This window comes from Ictidomys tridecemlineatus, chromosome 11 (genome assembly GCF_052094955.1).
Source record: "Ictidomys tridecemlineatus isolate mIctTri1 chromosome 11, mIctTri1.hap1, whole genome shotgun sequence".
Taxonomy (NCBI): Eukaryota; Metazoa; Chordata; class Mammalia; order Rodentia; family Sciuridae; genus Ictidomys; species Ictidomys tridecemlineatus.
Genome location: NC_135487.1, coordinates 55,003,032 through 55,027,458, shown reverse-complemented (window position 1 = coordinate 55,027,458; position 24,427 = coordinate 55,003,032). Strand labels below are relative to the sequence as shown.

The following is a 24,427-nucleotide window of genomic DNA, read 5'->3' as shown; positions in this document are numbered from 1 at the left end:
TACATATATACAATGGAATATTATTCAGCCTTAAAGAAGAATAAAAATATGGAATTTGCAGTAAATGGACGGAGCTGGAAAAATATCATGCTAAGCGAAATAAGCCAAACCCAAAAAACCAAAGGCCAAATGTTTTCTCTGATAAGAGGATATTAATCCATAATGGGGTGGGGGGAAAATAAAGGAACTTTGGATTGTGCAGAGGGGAGTGAGGGGAGTGGAGGGGGTGCAGGGATGAGAAGGATGGTGGAATAAGATAACTTTATTACCCTATATATGTGTATGAGTTCACTACCTGTGTGACTCTGTACCATATTCAGCCAGAGGAGGGAGAAGTTGTGCTCCATTTGTGTACAATGTGTCAAAATTCATTTTACTGTCATGTATAACTAATTAGAACAAATTAAAAAATAAAAAAATATGCCCCCGACTGATCACCACCTCCTATAGTTTTGATTGATTTATTCCAGTATCCTAGAACTCTTTTAAGAATTATAAGAGATGACACATCACCGATATGCTGAATCTAGCATGTCTTTATTCACCTATCTTTGCTTGCTTCCTAAACTGAGATTCATTATAAAGAGTTTAGTATTATGAATAGTTTCTTATGCGTGCGCGCGCACACACACACACACACACACACACACACACACACAATTTAACAGACTCTTTTATCACTGTCAGCTGAACTTAACATTGGTTGAAGGCAACTTGCTGTCTTTTCTGCAAGTGCCCCAAGATTTGTTGATGAAAATTGCAAGTTGGCTGACTGGTCTCACTTCAAATTCATGACAAATGCCTTAAGTGAGAACTAAATACTGCATGCAACTTTATTTTTTTCCTCAAGAAATTGCCTTTTTACTCTCTAGAGATTACTTCATAGTTCTTCAGCCTTGTCAAGAGTATCCTCCTTTTACTCCGGCTCATAACCTACCCTGTCATTCGCTGAAATAGACAGTCAAAAGTAGATTTACTCCAAAGGTAATGAAGCTTGAGCTCCAGACTCCCCACATACATGGTTAGAAAAAATTGTAAAGGAATCTATTTTAAAGATTGTTGTCCTTTGCTCCATAGACTTTCCCTTAATCATACTTCCTCAGGTATAATATGGCACATTGGGATGTGGCTTAGTTCAAGTTAAGTTTGGGACATTGTGATATGTCCCCAACTTATATATAACATCACACACACACACACACACACACACACACACACACACACATTTGTATCAGGGATTGAACCCGGGGCACTTGATCTCTGATCCAAATTCCCAGTCCATTTTTAATTTTTTTAAAAATTTGAGACAGGGTCTCTCTACATTGCTCAGGGCTTTGCTATTTTGCTGAGGCAGGCTTTAAACTTGCAATCTTCCTGCCTCAGCCATGGAACTACTGCTGTGTTACAGGCATGCTCCCCAGTGCCAGTTAGTATGATCTATTTATGAGTTTTCCAAACACTATTGTGCTTATCTTTCACAATTTCTGGCCCTCCTCAATTTTATGTTCCTTTCCTGTCCATTTGAGCTCTAGATTTCTTGTTTAGAGGGTCTTAAGGCTTGGAGTTACTTCCTTTCCACACACTCTCAATCTCTGTCACCACTGTTCATCTCCAGCAGCATACAAATTGCCTCAGCTTGTCACAACATAAAAGGAAATAATATTTTTGTCGACTATACATCCCTTTACAACTATTTCCCCATTTATTAAATGTTCTTCTTCACAGAAACACTGCAGAAATAATTTGCCTCTGTTTGCTCATCTCCCATTCACTTTTCAACTGGCTTTGATGCGGCACTGACAACTGCTCTTGTTAAATCTTTATGACCTCCATATTGTAGCTGGGATTCCTAAAATATAGCTAAATAATTCATATTTAGTACTTAGTTATTGAAGTCAGACAATAAAGAGTCGAGAGTAAAAAAGTTGGAAAAAAACAATTTTAAATGTGTAAATGCAAAATGTACACTAAAACCCAATTGACTAAAAAATGTTATGATTGAAAGTATCTTCAAGATAGAAAATTTGTAGTTGTCAATGGAACTTTTTATTCTAGAGTCTTAAATGATATATTGCTTGTTCATTTATGTAAACTATAATTAAGGTAAATGATACAGTTTCCATGGGTTACCTATTTCCTCTCTCTTAACATTTGCAATGTTAAAAATATAAACATAAACTTTTATATGCACCACATTTTGTTACACATTCCCATGAGTTAACCTCTGCAAACATCTGAAGCTGTTTTGTTTCTTCTTGATCAGATAAATATCTTTTCCAATTTAGAGATTTCACGGAGAGAAAAACAAATCAAAGTTATTATTTTTATTGGCAAACCAATAACCTTGAATCTCTTTTAGCTGTTAGTTGTACACTCACTATTGTGAGCTTCTGGAGAAAAACCTGCTTCTCTGAATCCCTGGCATTTAGCAGTGTGCCTGCTGCAAAAAATATTGGCAATGGTCCTTGAAGGTCATAAAGATGTACTGCAAAACTGGCATACCTTCTGAATCATACAAGACTGTTGCTGGTCTGAGTGAGTTCAACTGTATTCAAAATTTGGATTATTTTAAAGTCAGTAATCAATATGTGATATATAAGGTAATTTATTCTCTATTAAACTGTATAATGTCCAATTACCTAAACAGAAAAATAACAGAGAAATTATGTTGTCAATCTGCTAATTAGTAAGCATTTCATCCATTGAGAAACCAGTATGCATACATTATCTTTTCTGCCTGAAAGTCAGTAACTGAGAAGGCAAAAAAATCTACTGTCAGTATCTTAAACCTATTGAATGAAAGTATGAACCTATGTTAAAATTGTTAATTTTTCCAGGTAAAAGCCATTTGGCTATGTGTTTCATGGCAGAAATAACCATCAGAGGCAGGCAAGAACAAAGTCATGATAAAAACCTATTCATATTTGGGTTCCAAAGGAATCCTGTCTTCAATTTTTGGTAGATTGGAAATGTTAAAACTGAGTCAAGACTAGCTCTCTATTTTGCCTAGTGGATACACAGTGAATGCTTCATATATTTGTTAAATGAAAAATAAAAAGATTAGTGTCATCAATTGTGCTTTATTTTCCCCATTAGAGAAAGAGAAATATTTCTCCTTCCCCTCCTTAACCTCCCTGCCTAGCAATGCAAGGTAGATCAATAAGATGGTGCACATTATACATAATGGGCTGCAAATTGTATTTTGAGGAATGTAAATATTTTTAAATGCAGAGTTTTATGGGTGAAGTGGAACTTGAGTTATTAAGTTTTCGTATTTGTCATATTCTGTTATTCCTGAGTATATTACAGTGAGTTTCATTACTTTTGAAAACATCTTCTATTTTCACTGTGTATTGTAATTGTTTCTGTCATTGTATGCATTTTTTGTCAAAGAGCAGATTAGAATACAACTAGTGTGAGTATTGCTGAATATTTATTGTTTTGCTTTCCATATCATTCATAAACAAAATAAGCTGGTAAGAGAAAATTTATAGCATTCTGTACCATCTATCCCTAAACCTGATTATTCAAATAATAATAATGATAAACTAAACCTAAGAACTTATGATATTTCTCATTATTAGTATTTAAATTTATAATATTTATTGGAAATATTCTAATTAGCCACTTCTGAAAATTTAACAAATATTTGGCAAGCACCAACCTCATTCCTAGCACTGTCTTGTGGGTAATATATGCACATGGGAGCAGAAAAACTAAAGATCATTATAATATGATATCAGACAACGTGTATATATAGGTTAGTAGTTAGTGTGTATATATACATATGCCCGAGCTAAATATTGTAAAAATTAGAACAGTACACATGCCAAAGGAAAAAGTAAAAGAATTAAGGGCAATAATATTAGTCTACCTGACCCAGTACTCTGTGAAAGCCAATTGTTTCTTTGGTTATGTTTTAAACATGCTATTGTTTCCGCATTTCATAATTGCTCTTTAAAAGCCTCAGCTTTCTTTTTCACTGTATGAATTTTATCATGTGATCTACACCAATTATATATATATATATTTATTTATTTATTTATTAGTTTTCCATAATAATTGATTGAACTGTTTGCCAGGGTATATTAATTTGTCAATATAGTTCTACATCAGCACACCCAAATTATTCGAATGATACTGTGTTGATTCTTTTATTAACCTCCATTTGAGGGCTAATTGATGCTGTGTAAGTTAGTAAAATTATAATATTTATTGGCACAGGGATCAAGGTTAGATAATTTGAAATTACATGCTCAATTGTTTTGCTTGTCACTGAAAAAGATCTGACATTTTATCAGGCAAATTTTTCTCATATTACAGATGAGCAATGAGTTTTAAAGTTGTAACTGAAACCAAAATGTCAATTGCAAACATACCAGTTATATCAAACCAATTTCTTTTTCATCAATTTCAAATGAGATATTCCTTAACTAAACAATATCGACTAATATTTTAGCCCTGGAACTCTCTAAAACTGATTTCCCAGATGCTCACCCTGCCTACATAGTTCTTCATTAATATATGCAGCCACTGTGTACTCCTGATGCTCCTCCTGCCTCCTCTCCTGCCTGCTGAACTCTTCCTCCTTCTCTCTGCCTGGTTAATGTCTCTTCATCCTTTAGATTGCAACATCACTTCTTCAGGAGAATCTTGGATGCTATGCCAGACTCCACCAGAAGTTTTTTAACACCTGTAATGACTGAAATTCTACATTTCTGAGTGCACTAGTTAATTTTTTGTCTCCCTCACAAGATGGTGAGTCAGTGAAGGAAGAGTTATTTCTGCTACCACTTTACTTTTGCATCCTGAGAACCTGAAATAGTGATCAACAAATATATTTATTCAACGAATACCTATTGAGCGCTCATTATATATGAAGCACTATGCTCAGTGTGGGCAACACAAGAGAGCAAGCATGGTCATGTAACTATTTTCATTCCAAGGGCTATGAAATGACAGAATGAGTGATAACTTGTTGATGTTAATTTTCATATCAACCCCTTTTCCATGTAAGAATATTTCTTTAGTTTGTATCATGTATGTAAAGATTTGCCATAAACATTTTGCCAATAACTATTTATCTGGCTGGTGAGTGAGTAAATATATGCATGAATTAATTAGAGATATATAAGCTAATGCTGGCTTTGTCATGAGACCAAAGGAATATACTTTATTATGAATATAACTTATTATTTTTGAAGAATTTAATCTTTTATTTATGTGTAAACAGAAAGCTTTTAAAAATTAACTTTAAAAAAAATTATTATTTTACTTATTTCATATTCAAGTTCACATGAGCAAGCCAATAAGAGTTTTGGCTAAAAATGTGAATTCTTACCAACATGATATGAAAAAAAATTGTCCAGACTTCAATTTGTAGCATATGCTTTGGTCTATTTTTTTCTTTTTCATATGGAGTTCTGAACAGATGCTTGGGCAGGTTAATTCTGTACTAAATCTTGTCTTTCTACATGTGCCATGGAGGTGGATGCTAGCCAAGGCAGTACCACGAATCCCTTGTTGATCATTAGTCATATCAAAACCACTTATTTTTCCTCTTATTAAATTAAAATGAAAATTAGAGTTCTGATAGCAAACATTTATTTTATACAATGGGGAGGCAGCCTCATCTCTCATTCCTCTGCCACAGAACTTTTGGCTCTTATTGAACTAATCAAACCATCAACTCTGAGATGCTTGTATTTCCTCAACTCTTTTTCTTTGATAATGTCACTCTCTGACTATAATGCCCAACTTCCATCCAACTCCAGCTCATTTTTCAAGGTCCAGAAAATTCTATGCCTTGGGAAAAGCTTTCCTTATTACCTTGGTCATAAATCATGCCATTAACATGCACCAATTCTACAGTGTTTGAGAAACTACTGTATTCATATGACTAGGCCATAAATATACACAAAGGAGGAAACATGAAGATTATGTTGTCATATGCCTTCCCGTATGGTGCTTATAGTTTAAGAGAACAAATAAAGCATTTATTTGATAAATATTTATTAACTGGCTAGCATTTTCAATTTACCATGGATAAAAATCACCTGGGGAGTTTGGCTAAATGCAGGTTCCCAGGCTCCATACAGAACCTACTGAATCAGGATTTCAAAAATAGTAGTCCAGAAAATAAATACAAGTATGGATGGTAATCTGAGGATATCTCTTTAACAGACATTGCTTAGTCATAGGATTACTTAATGCACAGATTTCCTGACCTCAAGGAGCTCACATCTTAGTTGATACAATACAAATTAAATATGTTATAATTATTTCATGTTAAAAAATGGAATAGGTTGGTGAAATGGTTTCAGGGATGGAGCTAGAAGGAAAGAGTCAATACTACTAGATGAACTAAAATCACAAGTTAGCCTCACTGGGTTCCTATGGCTTAGGATCCCTATAGATAAAATATTCACCTTATCAGTAGTGGAAGGAGAGGGAAGGGCGTGTGCTGTGATCATGCCCCTACTAGGACAACTATGACATAAAGCAAAAAAGTAATGCATATGCTAAGATCTCTAAATAGAGGAGTTTAGAGTATGGGAAGAGATTGTTTCTAGTTAATAAAATCAAGAATTTTTGAGAAAGTGCTGCATTTGTGCTGGTCTTGAGGAAAGGGAAAGATATACAAATTATGGTACAAAGTTGAGGGTGAGTGAAAACAGGAGCTTACTGGAAGGAAGAATTAGTATAAGAGGGGGTTACAGAAGCAAGAAGATATTCTGCACATGTGGAGGACAGCAGGCAATTAAATTCTGCTCAGTGGAGAGAATGAGAAAGATGATTTTCCTTATGGTCATGGGTTCAGGGAAACCTTTAGGTAAGTAAATGGGGCAAATGGGTACTACACTTCAACATAGCAATTATTCCTTAAACAACTCATTTGACACTTCATACTACATTTTGTGGCTTGTCTCTTTAACAAACATACATTTTTTGAAGGCAGGGGCATACTTCATACTTCTTTATAAGTCACTTATATTGCAGAAAAATCCTGGCAAATGGAAAGATTTCAAAAATTTTCTGTTGAATGATCCAGACTGTTTTTGTTCACAAAAAGAGGCCTCGGGTATCATGCAGGAGGACTATGCACCACTGGAGTTTTCTCTGCTCTGTTGACATCATTTAAGCATATGAGAAAATCATCACTATTGACAATCAGAGGCCATGCTGTGAAGATGCTGGAGGTGTCTGAACATGAGTAATGCTATTCTAGTCCCTTGGGAACCTTACTGCAAATGCACGCTTCTTTTTTGTTGTCTCTACATTAACTGTAAATATTTTCTTAAATTTGGGTTTCTATCTTATTAACATAATATAAAAATGTGCACCTGGAATGGAAAAAATTGCAACCACCCTGCAAAATCAACTGAACATTTAAGATACGATGACTGATTGCTGTAATCTTCTGCGAGCTATAAATCTTAGGAAGAAGTTTTTTATTTTTTAGAGTTGAAGAAGCGGTTATACAAATTCAACAATGAGGCTATTGAAGAGGGCTTCTAGAGTTTACATGAAGAAAAATCATGATCTCTAATCCACTCTTATTATAAATTCATAGGTTTAATACATGTAATAAATATATTCAGAGAAGAAAAAAATATTTCCTGAAAACCTACCATAGGTTTAGCAATGTTCTGAGTTCTGGGATACACTGTAGAATAAGGGGAACAGATTCCCTGATCTTGTGGAACTTACATAATAACAGTATTTTGGTTCAATTATTCAGTGTGTGTGTGTGTGTGTATGTATATACACACACACACATAAAAATTATATATAAAATCATTTTGTTATTGCTATATATAAATATATAATCTTATTTCAATCACAACAATACCAAATAATCTGAATTAGAAACAAAAAAAACAACATATCCAATTCTCTCCCTTTTATCTAATTCCCCTTATTTATACTTTTCTACTTCCTTTTCTCCATTTCTACCTTAGTTCTAGCTGTATTTTCCTTAATTAGTATAAAAAATTTTCAATTATCACTCTTTTTAGTTTATCTCCTATCACAGTTTCAGACACTTAATAAGTTATCAATAAAGATATTAAATTAAAAAAACAAAAGTTATCAAGTGACTCATTTATCCTTCATATCAGAGCAAAATCTAAAATGTATGATTCACTAGATTATTTGTGACTTTTGAGACTGTCAGTCATACATGGGGTGGATACTAAATCCTTAGCATGGTGTTCAAAGGCTCTGGTACCCTAACTTAACTTTCTTTGTCTAATTTTGCCTGCCTTTATTCTATGAAATGATCTGTTCTGTAGCCTATTTAGTCACCTCAGGTTCTCCACGCCTATTCTTCTCTTTCATTTTTTGTAAGCTGCATGAGCTGATCTCTCTCTCCTATTTATTTTTCTTTAGGCTGATCCTGTTTCCCCTCAAATACCATACTTCAGTACTCCTATTCTATTATCTACCTGCCTTCCTACCTGTCTGTTAATTGTGGCAATCTCATTTGCATTAGAAATTTCTCTTATTAGAAATTTCTAAAAGCCAAATTGGTGTTTAATTAATCTTTGTATCTTCAATTCTGCATAAACATAGGGTGAATGTACAGTGAATGAATAAACAGCAAATTAACTCAGATGTCAAAGGAGTTTATTTTCCATCTCTCCCAAAATTCTACTGAAATGACAAAACAAAACCAGAACAAAATTAATGAAAGGGAAAATTGTTGCTTCTAGTGAACAGGAAAGGATAAAATCAAAAGAAGTCATAAACTTTGAGAATTTTGCAGAAGAAACAAAGTACATTTAATTAGATTTTTTAAAAAAGTTCAGTGTTAGTCACCTGTGACTTAGAGCAAACCAAGAGGGGTCCCTCTGGGAAATCAGAATTGCTTAGTTTCTCTAATGAGCTCCAAAAGTTTGTGAAGATTAGTACTATTTTGGGGAGGAAAAATTCACAGTATCTAATAAAATAAAATACGTATATGTCATATCCAATAATCAACTAAGTCTACTCTGAGTCCATTAGTTGCAAACATTTGCACCTATATGTTAAAAATAGGTTGATCACTGCATTATTAAAACTCCAAAATATCGGGAACAACATAGATGTCAACCAATAGGTAGGTTATAGACCAAATAAACAAGGGAATGGCTACAGTAGAAAACCATACATATATTTTTTAAAGTATAAAAAAATCTACATTGTTTATATATATCCTTATGTGCAAAATAATGCAATGCATGTGCACATTTGTAATGCATAGAAAAATAAGTGACATGATAGACATTAAATCGTGCTTACCTCTGGGGACTGGTTCTGGGAGACTAGTAGGGGAAATTTTCTCTTGTAATATTTTTTTCACATTTTTTATTGGAGCATTATACATAATGGTGGGATTAAATATTATGTATTTGTACATGCACATGATCTGTTTCCTGTTTATTTTTCTGTGCGACAACTACTTTGTAACTAAAGAGCAATATAATCACTTTGAAAATTTAAACAAAGAGAATTTCCACACTTGGAACAGAAGAGACTGGGAGCAAATAGAGTATAGTTTGTCCAGAAAGAGCAACTGAAGGATTACTAGACATTCAGGGCTAAGTACATAGAGATCTCTCACTAAATGAGACTGCTCATTAAAGATCTGCTCTCACTAGCTTCTAACATGAATGGTAGGGTCAGATAAGGAAGAAGGTGGTGTTCCAGCTAACTTCAGGTCAGCACAATCAATACAGACATACTTGACTTCACCAGGAATTCTTCATCCACAACTTGTTTTGGCCAGTATAACTTTAGGCCCATTGGATCAAGGGAATGGTGGGTTGAGGAGATCTGTGTAGATTATGAAACTCAACCAGAGGAATTCATAATACAGTGGGGCACATCAGTCATTATCCAATCATGGATAGACAACTGTGAATTACAGATTTGTTATTTAAAGAAGGGCCCTGTATTGTCACCCACTTTTCTGAAGACTTCAAATGACATGTGCTTTTTTATATAGACACCTCCTCATTAACCATAGCCAATAGATAGCACCCTGTGTATATGTTCAGGGAAGGGGAAAATCCACTAAAGGAAATAGAACTGCTTGAGTGGCTCAGCTGGGGGAGTTAACCCTACTAGATAGGCTTTACAAGACATGCTGAAGGGAGTGCTTTAAGTTGAAACAAAAAAGACACTAAAAAATACCTCAAAGGCACTTACACTTATATGAGGAATCTTAAAAAGTCCAACACAGACACAGAGATTAGAATGGTAATTATTAGGGACTGCAGGTGGCAAGGCATAGGAATGGGAAGATGCTGGTTCATGAGTACAGCATTTCAATTAGATGGGAGGAATAAGTTCTGGTGATTTCTTGTGTAGCCTGGTAACAAAGTTGATAATAATGCATTGTATTTTTGAAAACTGCTAAGAGTATAATTTTAAATGTTCTCACCAAAACAAAGAATAAGCATGTGAAGTTATGAGTATGTAAATTAGTTTGATTTAATCACTCTATAATTTATACTATATGAAAATAACACATTGTAGCCTATAGATATGTACCATTATTATTTGTTATTATAATGAATAAATAAAAATGCTTCAAACAAAAACCTACTATTACCAACATAATTGGATGTAACAAATATTAATGTGTTATTATATCTTTTTCAGAACTTTAGAAACATTTAAAATTCTTCTGTGAAGGTGAATGATTCATCTTTCATTTTTTCAACTTTTATGTTAAACTTTATTTAGCTATTAATATTATTCAAAACCTTTTTCTTATTTAAAAAAATAGGTAAAGGACTTGAACAATTTTCCAAAGAAAACATAGAAGTGGCCAACAAATATATGAAAAGATGCTTAATATCATTAATAATCAGGGAAATTCAAATCAAAATCACAATGAGCTGTATTCTCTCAACTCTTAGAACAGCCATTATCAAACAAAACAAGTTTTGATGAGGATGAGGAGAAATCAGAACTACTGTGCATTGTTGGTGAGTGTAAAATAGTACAGCTTCTATAGAAAACAGTATGAAAATTTCACAGAAACTAAAAATAAAACTATCACATGATTCATACATTGTACTTTGAGTATTTTTCCAAAATAACTGAAATTAGGATCTCAAAAATATATTTGTCCTTTCATGTTGGCTGTAGCATTATTCACAATAGCTAAAACGTGGAAGCAACCTAAATGTGAATTGTTGGATGAAAGGATAAACATCCTACATGTTCATTGACAGATGAATGGATCAACAAATGAGTGGTTTATACCTATAGTGAATATTAATTGTCCTTAAGAAGGAAGGAAATATTATCATATGCAAAAAAACATGAGTGATCCCCAGGGACATTTTAGTAAGTGAAGAAAATCATTCATGGAAAAGTGAATACTGCACGTTTCCACTTATAAGATGTATCTAAAGGAGTGAAATCTATAGTAGGAGAAAATGGAGTGTTGATTCCAGGGTCTGGGGGAAAGGAAAGTGGGGAGTCGCTGTTCAATGAATATTAAGTTTCAATCATGTAAGATGAAAAATTCTAGAGATCTACTGAAAAATGTTGTGCTTCTTCTTAACAATTCTGTAATGTACATATGGAAATAGGGTAGATCTCATGCTATGTGTGTGTTTTTCTTTTATCATGATAACAAACATAAACATGGAACAAAGTTAATCTGTTACAGTTTATTAGAACTAGAAATTTTATCTTTTGATTGCATGGGTGTCAATTCTTGAAGTCATCCTTAACTACTCTCCTTTTCATTTCTGATATCCCATCTGCCCACAAATCCTGTTGCTTCTACCTAGAAGCAGGTTTACCTTGAAATTCCTGAAGCTTAAGATTTAAGGCTCCTTATTTACATGAACAGCTTTGCAAATTCTGGGAGGTAGCCTGGCAAAGCATTCAAATGGCCATATGTTTTTGTAAAATTTACAAAAGTAAGTGCAATCACGCATTTCTTAACAAAAGAGGTATGTTTTGAGGCAAGTCACTGGTGATCGTGTGAATATCATAGCATGTACTTACACTAAAATAAATGGGATGCTGAGTACACACTTAGGTTATATGATTCATTGCTCCTAAGATATGCATCTATGCAGTGTGTTATTATATTGAACACAGTAGGCAGTTGTGACACAACAGTAAGTATATCTGTATCCAAACACAGAAAAGGTACAGTAAAAATACTAGGTAGTGGAAATTTTTTAGCTCTATTATAATCTTATGGGAACACTAACATATATATTGTCTGTTGTTGACCAGCATGTTACTTGGCACACTTCTGTAAGATTTTAAGATTTAAAAAATTAAAATATAATTCACATACCATAAACTTCATCCTTACATAACGTAACTCTGTTTTTAGCTGTCCACATAGTTATCAATCATTACCAGTATCTAATTCCACTATACTTTCATTTTCCACAAAATCCATACTCCTTTTCCCTGTCCTCTTCTCCCTTCATCTCGCAGCAAGCACCAATCTTTGTCCTGTCACTGTGGATTTGTCCACCTCTGGATTTTTGGATAAATGGCCTTCTGTATCATATAATACATGGCCTTCTGTTTCTGGCTTCTTTCAGTTAGGATAATGCTTTCAGGGTTTGTGCATGTTGCAGCTCATGCCAGTCCTTCATTTTTGTTGCTGAACACTATCCCATTTTACTGATGTCACATCACATTATGTTCATCCATTTATCCATCTGTGGACATTTGGATCGTTTCCACTGTTTGCCTGTTTTCAATAACGTTGTTATATACAGTTGTGGGAAAGGTTTTGTATGGACTTAGGGTTTCAATTCTCTCAGGCATTATTGAAGACTGAATAATGGCTTACCAAAGATGCCCATATTTTAATCCCCAGAACATATGAATATATTATCTTACACAGAAAATAAGTATGACAGGTTGCAATTATTTTAAGGATATTGAGATGGAGAAATTATCTTGTATTATATGAAGGGACCCAATTTAATCACAAAGGTGCTTATTAGAGACAGGAGGGTCAGCAAAGGTAGGAAAGATGTGATGACAGCGGCAGAGAAAAAGTGATGCAAGGAGGGACCACGAGCTAAGGAACACAGGTTGCCCCAGAAGCTTGGCAAAGAGAGGAAATGGGTTTTCCCTCACATCCTGTGGAAGGAGTAAAGCCCTAATGACACCTTGATTTTAGGACTTCTAGAATGCTAAGATAGTAATTCTGTATTGCTTTTAATTCACTAAATTCATGGTAATTTGTGACAATTCAGTAATTGGAAAGTAACAGGAATATGTTTAGGCCTGAAATGCTGCATAAAAGTAAGAAGTTTAATTATAATTTCCATCCTGACTCCCTCTTGTTGCAATTTCTCTAACGTCGCATGTGATAAAATGGCCACAGGCACTTTGGGGTACTGGCTGAAAGGAAGTTGCATGGAAAGACCTTTAAAACAGATTTGGTGGAATATATTTATGTGGTTTGTAAATAATTTTTGCACATATTTAACTTGGTGCTAGTTATTTGACTTAGAAGTGGTTTCTGGAAAGACTCCTATTGCTACAGTAGTGAGCCTAGCTGACTATTGCATGAAGGTGTGGGGACAGAGGACATGTTCAAGTCTGGTTCCTGACACCAGATGTATATAGATGGAGGAGAAACAAGGCATGAAACATATGGAGGTTACCCCAAATCTGACAGCAATCCTAAAATTTTACAAGGTGTATCAGTGAAAAATCATACAGCTGAATTTCCAAACTATGAATAACGAAGATGATGTTGGAGGACAGACTGGATTGTTTTTATTTCTACAGAAAATTATATTACAAAATATTTGTCATGTGCAAAGGTTGTCAAAGAATATGAAACCAAAATGTAGGAGAAAGCATTATACGTGTACTATCATGTTAAGTGCCTGGATTTTGTGATGGTTGTGTCACTTGTCATCTTTTGAAATTATATTTTGTTTTTGTTCTTTTTTTTGAGTTTCTTTTTTCATTCTGAATGAACACTCACTTTTATTCCTAATTTTGTATTCCCAAATAATAGTTCTGATTGCTTTCTGAAAGAGGGTATACTTTATATTTATAAAGTTCAGATCTCACTGGATCTTCTGGCTATATCTTTAAAATTTACCAAGAAATCAGCTCCTTATCCTCTCTATGATTCCTACTCCTCCCCAAGACACTACTGTTTTTGCCTAGATTATTGCAATACCTTCCTACTGGCTTCCCTGACTCCAACTTGACACCCTTCTTCCCTGAAACCTTTTTCTATTTACTTTCAACCCAGCAGTCAAAATGATCCCGGTAATATAATGTAATTATTGAATGTGACATGACCTCACCTATGTGTCATAATATGACATATGTAATGAAAGTCAGATCAAGGATCTACTTATTTAAAACCTTCCAAAGAGCTTCCAATTTTACTCAAGAAGCTTAAATCCTTAAAATATCTTACAGAGTCTTCCTGTCCACAAATTAACTCATTTACTGTCCTCTCCCTTAGTCTACTGTGCCTTCGAGTCTTCCTGCTGCTCCCTCTCTGGAGATGTGCTTGCTTTTCCTTCTGCAGAGAATAATCTTCTACCTGCACATCTACATGTCACTTCCTCATCTAATCTAGGTTTTTATTAAAATGTCACTTTTAAAGGAGGCTTCCCTGCCCATCCTAACTAATTAAACCCACTCCCCATTACCTTTTATTTTGCTATTTCTCTTTAGCAGTTTTGCTTTCTTTTAGTTTTAGTTTATTGTGAAATCTGAAATCAAGTAGCTTTTGCTATTAATTTTAGATAACACATCCATACTACATTTTAGCATATAAATGAGGGAGATTTAAGTTTGAATCTGATTTACTTTAAATACAATTTTGTTATTAGTTTTTTTTTTAGTAATTCACAGCTGTTATTCATAATAGAAGAATGTTCTTTTGGGTTTATTCCACGATTGCATAAACTGTTGATGGGCACACTAGAGACCTCGAATATATAGAGATAATATATCATTCTCAGAAAAATCCATTTGCAGAAACATAAATGGAGCTAATTAATTTCCTTCATAGTGACCAGTCATGGTATTGAAATAAGGTATGGTATTGCAATGAGGGAAAAATTACTTCTTTGGAAAATAGATGTAAAGATAATTTATTTTATTGGTAGGAAAGGGAAAGTTGGAAAACAAGAAGATGCAGTTTTTTCCTTGTGTGACAGCAGGGACTTGTTAAATTCCTAGGTCAACAGGCGCTGCTTTGGAGCAAGTGGTGACCTCCATTTGGTCCTCCTCTGAAAGAAATATCTCTGCAATTGTTTTCAGCCAGAAAATGTGTTTTAATTGAATGATTCATCAAGGATTCTTTTCAAATTCCAGAGTTATGGGGATATAAATTTATGTATGTATGTGTGATGATTGTATTGGTCACAATTCCAATTTTTGCATTTCAAAGATTCATCAAGAAACCAATTTGGAAGTATATCTCAAAGTGAAATGAGATTGATTCCTCAAAAGACAACTTATTGTGGAATGATTGCTTTTCAGATAAAGTATTTTCCTTTACTCTATTACCATTTAGTTTGAATTAAAAAATTCTACTTATAATGGCATGATTTTGATGATTAAAACTGACTGAACTGTTCCCTTTTAAAATAAAATGATTCATTCATTTATTTTCTCAAAAACATTTACCAAGAGCCTATCAGGAGCTGGGATTTTACTAGGTGCATAGAAATTTTTATGGAGAAAATAATGCCAAAATTGAATCAGGAAAATAAACATTTATCTATTATTTTTAGGATACAATACTCATTTTCTGGTTATTAAACTGTTGCCTTTCAGATGTAAGTTCACTCTTCAACACTGTATGTTGTAATTCTGGGGTGAAACACATTTCTTTTTTAACAGGTGTCTCCATGTTGGGCTCTGACAATAGGACATATTAGAGAGAGACTGGAGACTGGAGAGAGGAAGGACTTTCTCTTTCTATTCACTTTCTGATCCTCTTAGCATCTCACAGGCCACACGTCTTCACCCTGTAGTGACACTGAACATCAGCAACAGCAGTTGTTTCCAGTCCGTAGTTTTCTACACATCTAGAATTAGCCTCCTCATGCCCTCTCTGGGATAGGAGCACAGCTGGTGGACGCTCCTCGTGACAGCCCCAGTTTCATGTTCTCATAATTCTTTAATCACCTTCTTCCTTCGTTCCCACCCTAGAGGCATTAGCTGCTTCACAGAGCTATTACCTCTGTGATATTTTGTTATCTCTCTTTTTTTGTCCTTTCCGTTCTTTGGTACACCATGAATCATTCTTTAAAATAAACTTTCTTTGGGAAGCAATTCATATAGTTTCTATCCTTTGACAGACCCCTGACTAATCCAGAAATCGATGCATCTGCAATAACTTTAGAAATAAGTTTCAGTTCTCAAGTTTCTCTTGATATATTAATAACTGGTATGGTTTGAACACGAGCATCCCTTTAAAGCTCACATTAATGCAGGAGTAGTAAGAAGTAAAATGATTAGATTATGAGAGTTGTAACCTAATCAGCCCATCTGAGTTCAAATGGAATATCTGGAGAGTAACTGCAGGCATGTGGAGTGTGGCTGAAGGAAGTAGGTCACTGGGGGCATGCCCTGGAAGAGTGAATCTCTCCTGTGGTTTTTCCTCCTTCCTCTCTTTCTGCTTTCTGACCCTTCAATGAGCAGAGTGGAGCAGTTTTCCTTCCCTGGGTCCTCTCCTCATGTTATGTTGTCTCATTTGGGCCCAGAGCAATGGAGTCAGCTGTCTATGGACTGAGACCTCTGACACTATGAGTTCCAAATAAACTTTTCGTCTTTTAAGTTGTTCTTGCTGTGCATTTTGATCATGGTGATGGAAAAGTTCACTGAAGTAAAAATTTCTGAAAATGTCTGAGACATATATACAATCTGTGGCCTTGGTTGTTTTACAAATTCAGGAAAATAAAGGAGTTAGTAAATTAGGTTGTTTCAAATATTTTCCTTGAAAATAGAGTAACCAGTTATATAATGGCAAATTCTATTTTATGTGTTTTTTTAAAAATAAACTTTAATTGAAGAATAATTGAAAAAATTTGGGGAGCAGGTTTTCCAAAACTATTACTAATTACTAATAAAGGAAACTACTAGATATGCAAATAATGCTTGCCTCATCCATATTTGCATCTTAGTTAGTTAAGATGAGCACACCTGGGGCAAACTAGGTAGGTGAGATAATTCACTGCTATGCTTTTAATAAAGTTAGGTTAATTTAATGCTAATCAATTTCAATTACAAGTTAAAACTCTAGCATAAGTAGTCAAGTATGTTAAATTTCTATGAAAACACATTTCTTTTCCTTATGGAGCCTGAACAGATTATCTATATAACCACTGTCATTTCTTTTCAGTTAGATCATTTGGAGTATCTCCATTTCAAGATTGTTATACAAAATTGCATATAAGAGGAAGTGAGGGGAAAGGGAAAAAAAAACAAGGGAGAGAAATGAATTACAGTAGATGGGGTAGAGAGAGAAGATGGGAGGGGAGGGGAGGGGGGATAGTAGAGGATAGGAAAGGCAACAGAATACAACAGACACTAGTATGGCAGTATGTAAAAACGTGGATGTGTAACGGATGTGATTCTGCAATCTGTATACGGGGTAAAAATGGGAGTTCATAACCCACTTGAATCAAATGTATGAAATATGATATGTCAAGAACTATGTAATGTTTTGAACAACTAATAATAAAAATTAAAGAATTACTGTTTAATTTATTTCTTTGAAATTTTCACTTGTCTTTATAAAACCAAGTGAGAAAAAACATTTTGGAAACCAAATTCTGGGCTGGGGTTGTGGCTCAGTGGTAGAGCGCTCGCCTAGTACAGGCGAGACCCTGGGTTCGATCCCCAACACCACATAAAAATAAATAAATAAAGATATTGTGTCCAACTACAACTAAAGAATAAATGTTAAAAAAAAAACAAATCCTAGCTGAATATTGAGACTAAAAATTCTTCCTATTGTAATCTGTAGCCTTATTAAATATTTAAATGGTGATTGATTCTAGAATATTTTAAAGCTTTTTTTATAAAGAAGTTATATAAAATACAAATCTTCTAAAGTATCCATGGATGACTGAATTTATAAAATGTTTTTAAAGGCTGCCTGTCACACTGTCTTGAAAGTGAGTTAAAATTATGCTATTCATTTCCTGATGAATTCTCTGCATTTATAAGTCTAGTCGATCTCTGCATTGTGTTTAAAAAATTGAATGCTGTTTTCCTTTTTATTATTTTATTTTATTTTATTTTTTTAATTGGATGTTCAAAACATTACAAAGCTCTTGACATATCATATTTCATACATTAGATTCAAGTGGGTTATGAACTGCTGTTTTCCTTTTTACACATAGAATATTTTTCACTTTCTTGACATATTTTTGCTGCTATCACTTAGGCACTTTGTTTTTAAAAATCATGCTTTGTTCTTTAATCTGAACTTCAGTGACCTATAATTTAGATGTATTAGTAAATGGCATAATAAATAGTTCAGAAATGTTGAAATTACTCTCACGATGATCTTACCTGTGTATTCTCAAATTCTGGATAATGACTACTGGATAATTTTATGCAGAGAGGCAGAAAGATTCTCTTTAAGGAAATGAAATAAATATTTAAAAATCACTCATTAGCTGATCATACTTTCATGAAAAATGTATAAAATAATGAACAAAGGTAGCTAGTGTTTCTTAAATGCTTATGACATGATACTCATAGTTAATTCGAATTCCAGCAGTGGTGAGAACAAACATAAAACGCAATTATTTGAACAGATAAAATCTGATAATTTCCCAAAATTGGTGACTAAGAAGAAGCTAGAGATAAAGTGTGCAAGAATAATGTACACGAATTTCATTCATGGGCACAAATCTTTAAAAAAATCCCAAGCAGGGTTGAACTGAACAATTTATGAGAGGGTTTTACTAAGTATTGTCTCCAAAATTCATGTTAAAATTTAATTTTCATTGTGGTGGTATTAAAGTGTGCTCTTGGGGAAGTGATTAAGCCACAAGGACTCTGCTCTTCTGGGTAGATTAATAACCTTATAAAAAAGGTTGGGGAGGGAGTTTGCCTCCCTTGCCCCTCTGCCTTCCATCAGTCAAGACACAGAAACAAAGAAGGAGGGAGATGAGCCTCTCAGATGCCACATCTGCACCTTGGGCTTCCAGACCCCAGAGTTAAAGAAACAGATTTTCATGGCTTATAAATTATCAAGTCTCAGAAAACTTATTACCAGCTCAGATGAAAGTTTAGATAGAAGGTCATGATTGTGGTCCTATAAAGATAATTTTCTATTTATTTTAGAAATGGAAAAGTAGTTTAACATCAGAAATCCTTTCTATGAAATCCATGCCATTAACTGATTGCAACAGAAAAATTGTTCTTAAAAAATAAATAAGTAAAAATAAGAGAAAGTGTTATCTTAATAAAATACAGAGAAAGGGTTTAAAAATTGAGGAGCAAGAAAGCAAATGGTGATTTTTCATAGACCATTGGATTAGCTACATAGAAATTCCTAAGAATTTCACTTAATAATATGAATAAAATTATTCATATTATTAAGTGAGTTTTGCCAAAGGCTAGATTCATATCAAAAACCAAAAATCAAATGGATTGCTGTGTACTTGCAACAAATAGTTGGAAGCTAGTTTTTGAAAAAGTACATTTATAACTACAACAAAAGGTAAGCCATAAACTAAAAATATACAAGACATCTTTTTGAAGAAAGTCATAAAACTTAGCAAAAAGATATAACAATGGACCAATAAATTGATATATATCATGTTGATGCATGAAAAGATTCAGCACCATAAAATTTCAGTTTTCTATTGTCAATCCAATAAAAATTTGCATTATAGTCAAATGCTAACATTTTATCTTTCTTTTTGAGAGACTTAAGACTAATTCTAAAACTCATATGAAGGTTCATTTAGAAATGCCACTTCTAAAACTTGTATTATCAGATAACAAAATGGATTTTTTGTACTAATTTATGGTTTTGGTACTCAGACAGTAAGTAAACTGACTAATGAAGACAAAAAAAGTCATATTTTATTAAGAGGTGACAGCCATATTTATGTGGAAAGAAAGAACTATTTAATAAATGTCACTTGGAAAACAGAATTTGTTTAGCAAAAATAGGAGGCAGAATGTAAAATTTAAACCCACATGGAAAAATACTTGCTGTAAAAAATGAAATCTTCAAAATTTTTATTACAAAAAAACACACAAAAATATTTCTGATTTTGGGGGAAAATCATTTCTTAAGCAAGACACAAAATATGATAGACACACACAAATTGTACACTTCATTGTGTTGTAATCAATGACTCCTGTTCATGAAAATAGAGGATGTAGAAATCAAAAAGACCCTCCAGAGGCTGAGATGAGATATCTATAGTACTTTTAACCAATAAAGGATTAGTATCTATAATATGGGTGGAATACATGCTCTTTTATGAGAGTATAAAGTCTCTATCAGCCAAAAAAAAAAAAAAAGAAAGAAAGAAAGATAACCAATAGAAAAGTGGGCAAAGGGGCTGGGGCTGGGGCTCAGTGGTAGAGTGCTTGCCTAGCATGTGTGAGGCCCTGGGTTCGATTCTCAGCACCACAAACAAACAAATAAATTAATAAAGGTCCATCAATAACTAATAAAAATATTTTTAAAAGAAAAATGGGCAAAACTACATATACAGGCATTTGATGGAAGAGGCTACACAAACTGCCAATAACAGACAGAAAAATCATGTCTCATTAGAAATTGGGGATATGCAAATGAAGCCCAGAAGGAGATGCCATTTTGCAGCCGTTACATTGACAAAAATAAAGAGCCCAATAATATCAAGTGTATGATGTATGATAATTCTTCCATGTCCCTGGTAAATGAGTGCAACTATTTTGAAAAAAAAAACACAAAAGCATTATTTTTAAAGATGAATATATTGATAACTAATAATGAAGAAATGCCACTTCTAAACCTGTGCTTTAGATTAATTCTCATGACAGTACACATAACAACACTGTAATAACAAGTAGACAAAGGGACTTTCCAGGAAGACAAGGAGGGGTAAATAGTTGTGGTATGGTCACATTTATAGAAACAGGAAAAAGAAAAGTACAATAGTATAACACTTAGGAATACAAACAAAGGGGTAAATGTAGCAAGAGAATGTTACACAAAATTCAGGACTATAGTTACCACTGGAGATAAAGCAAGAGAATATTTTTAGAAATTTGAAATTGTAATTACCTCTTGGGATAAAAACAGAATGATGGGCCTGGGGAAAAGCATAGAGTTGGCTGCACAGGATGGGCAATATTCTGATTCATATGAATAGGGTGGTGGCTTCACAGGGTTCATTTTATTATGCTCTGTAACTTAAACATTTGTTATGCATATTATTTTGTATGCATAAAATGTGATATAATAAAATATCAAGATTCTGATTTTTTTTCTCTTAAATTCAGATTTTTAATTCACTATTTTGTAGCTATTGTTTGACAGTCTTCCTAATTTAGCTACAAAGAAAGCTTGTGAATTGGAGTGCCTGTAGGGAATCTATCTGAGTTCAATAACAATGCACGCTATGATTGCAATTTGGTACTCAGAAATATCTATGTAGACACAGATAACCAGTAGAAGTTATGCCATATTGATAGTGAAATTTCAAATCATATTCGTCTGACCTTCTTCCTGCTTGAATAGCACAGGATCAGGAGATCAGGACTTTCCTAGGATCCTTCTCAATCAATTCTGTTTCAGGAGTCCCTTGGTAAGGGGTAGAGGAGTGGAGACAAGGAACATTCCCAAATAAGGGGAGATGCTTCTCTAGTGATCACTGTAATCCCTCTCTCCCTTTCTTGTGGCCCATTGCCCACTACACTCTTGCCCACTTGACTGCTTGAATGACTCTAAAACATGTGCAGGTCACATCCCAATCTGCTATTAGTCTCCTCTTCTGTCTTTCTGGCTTGCAGAGAAGCTTACTTTGCTTCTTACGACTGACTCTTGATGAAGATTCCCTTAGCAGAGTTGTTGATGGCTCAAAATGACATTTTTTTTTTTACATATTAACCCTTGCCTTTACAGTGCAGGGAGGGAGGGGAGAGGCAGGTCAGGAGGCTGGGAGATGGGAGCTGGGGGCTGGAGCTGTATTAGAAGGATGGTCAGAGTGGCCTTGCTTCATCTCTGGGTAACACTGATCCCTTTGTCTCCCATGCTCTGCTGTCAATTTGTTCCAATTTCTTGTATGTTTTTCACTCATAGCGATTTGCTTGTAAAGTCTCCATTATTTCCTCTACCAGTTCAGGATCAATAGTGGACTTTTAATTCATTGCATACATCTATTGGAAACTATACCTACCACAAGGCTTTTGGCCCCTGACAGCCAATAAAGAGTCTCACATTTGACCTGACCCCAAATAATACTCATTTGACTTCATGATAAGAAATAGGGGCAGGGAGAAAATATACCAAAAAAATATTTATAATGGTTATATATGGGTATGGGATCATGGCTGACTTTTACTATTGTTTTTACAATTTTAACTTTCTAAATTTTCTTAAATGGACATTTATTAATTTCATATCGAGTAAAACAATCCAATAAAGAGTTAATCAAAAAATATCTTTAAGTAGCTGTTATGTTCCTAGAACTTTATCTACTATCTTGTGGTAATCACTGTTGTTAGAAACATAAGATAATTCCTGTTATTATAGGTTTTTGTTATAACAAAAGTATCCATAAGTAGATCTTTTTACTTTAAACCTTACTTAGAATATTTATATTCTTTCTCAATTAACTTCCATTCTCAATGGCTCTCAAAGTTTTTAAGTTGTAGTCATCTTTTCTCCACGTTGTCTCTTTTCCAGGTCATATTCAATGAATCACCTGTTGATAGTCTCTTGAGTTGTTCACATCTAACTTTAGAATGGAATCTGAGCCCTTCTTTGCATGACACTGTTTCTTGCAAGAAAAAAAAAATCTCTTATTTTCTCATTACAGGTTGTTATCATCAGAGAAACAATGGCCAGTTCCACACATATGATTATTAAGAGAGTGAATTATATTAGAAATGTGATGTTCCACTCAAAAAGCTTAACACCAAAAAAAAAAAAAAACACAAAAAACAAAAACACATCAAATAACCCAATCAACCAATGGGCAAAGGAACTGAACAGGCATTTCACAGAAGAAGAAATATGATGGGTCAACAAATATGTGAAAAAATGTTCAATATCACTAGCAATTAGAGTCAGAATGGCAATTATCAATAATAATTATTACTTAATAATAATTATTTTTTTAAAGAGAGAGTGAGAGAGAGAGAATTTTTTTAATATTTATTTTTCTTAGTTTTCGGCAGACATAACATCTTTTATTTGTATGTGGTGCTGAGGATCGAACTCAGGCCGCACGCATGCCAGGCAAGCACGCTACCGCTTGAGCCACATCCCCTGCCCTACTTAATAATTATTAATGGCAATTATTACTTAATAATAAATGTTGGCGAGGATGTGGGGAAAGAGGTTCACTCATACACTGCTAGTGAGACTGTAAATTGGTGCAACCACTGTGGAAAGCAGTATGGAGATGCCTCAGAAAACTTGGAATGGAACCACCATTTGATCCAGTTATCCTACTCCTCGCTTATACCCGAAGGACTTAAAATCAGCATAACACAGTGATGCAGCCACATCAATGTTTATAGCAGCTCTATTCACAGTAGCCAGGATTTGGAATCAATGTAGGTAGCCTCCAACAGATGAATGGATAAAGCAAATGTGGTATATATACACAATGGTATATTATTCAGCCATAAAGAAGGATGAAATTATGGCATTTGCTAGTAAATGGATGGAACTAGAGACTATCATACTAAGTGAAATAAGTCAGTCCTCCCCAAATCAAGGGTCAAATGTTCTCTCTGATATGCAGATGCTAACCCATAACAAGGGAGGGTAAGAAGGGGAAGTATAGAAGTTCATTGGATTAGGGAGATGAAAGGGAAGGGAGGGGCAATGTGTATAGGAAAGACAGTAGAATGAACTGGATATAACTTTCCTATGCGTATATATGAATACACAACCAGTGTAACTCCATATCATGTTCAAGATCAAAACTTTAATGGGTTGTACCCCATGTATGTATAATACTCAAAATACACCCCATTATCATATATGACTAAAAACAACAGATACATTTTAGATAATTTTAATTTTTGAGATTTGAAAATATTCAAGAGGAAGAATTACAAAGAACTATTTGTGCTTTCTTCTAATTTGTACTTGAGATATTGAACTGCACATATATTTTAAAGAAAATGAAGCTTGAAAGGAGTAAGCAATCTTGCTGGCGGTGAGGTTTTAAGACATTTCAGTGCAATTGGAAATACCATGTCCTTG

The 24,427-nt window shown here is 34.1% G+C and overlaps 1 protein-coding gene across 9 annotated transcripts in view; it reads right to left on the bottom strand.

The window, feature by feature from the left end:
- Lrrc7 (leucine rich repeat containing 7) overlaps positions 1 to 24,427 on the bottom strand; it is a 516,598-nt gene that overhangs the window by 164,525 nt on the left and 327,646 nt on the right. The window lies entirely within an intron of this gene.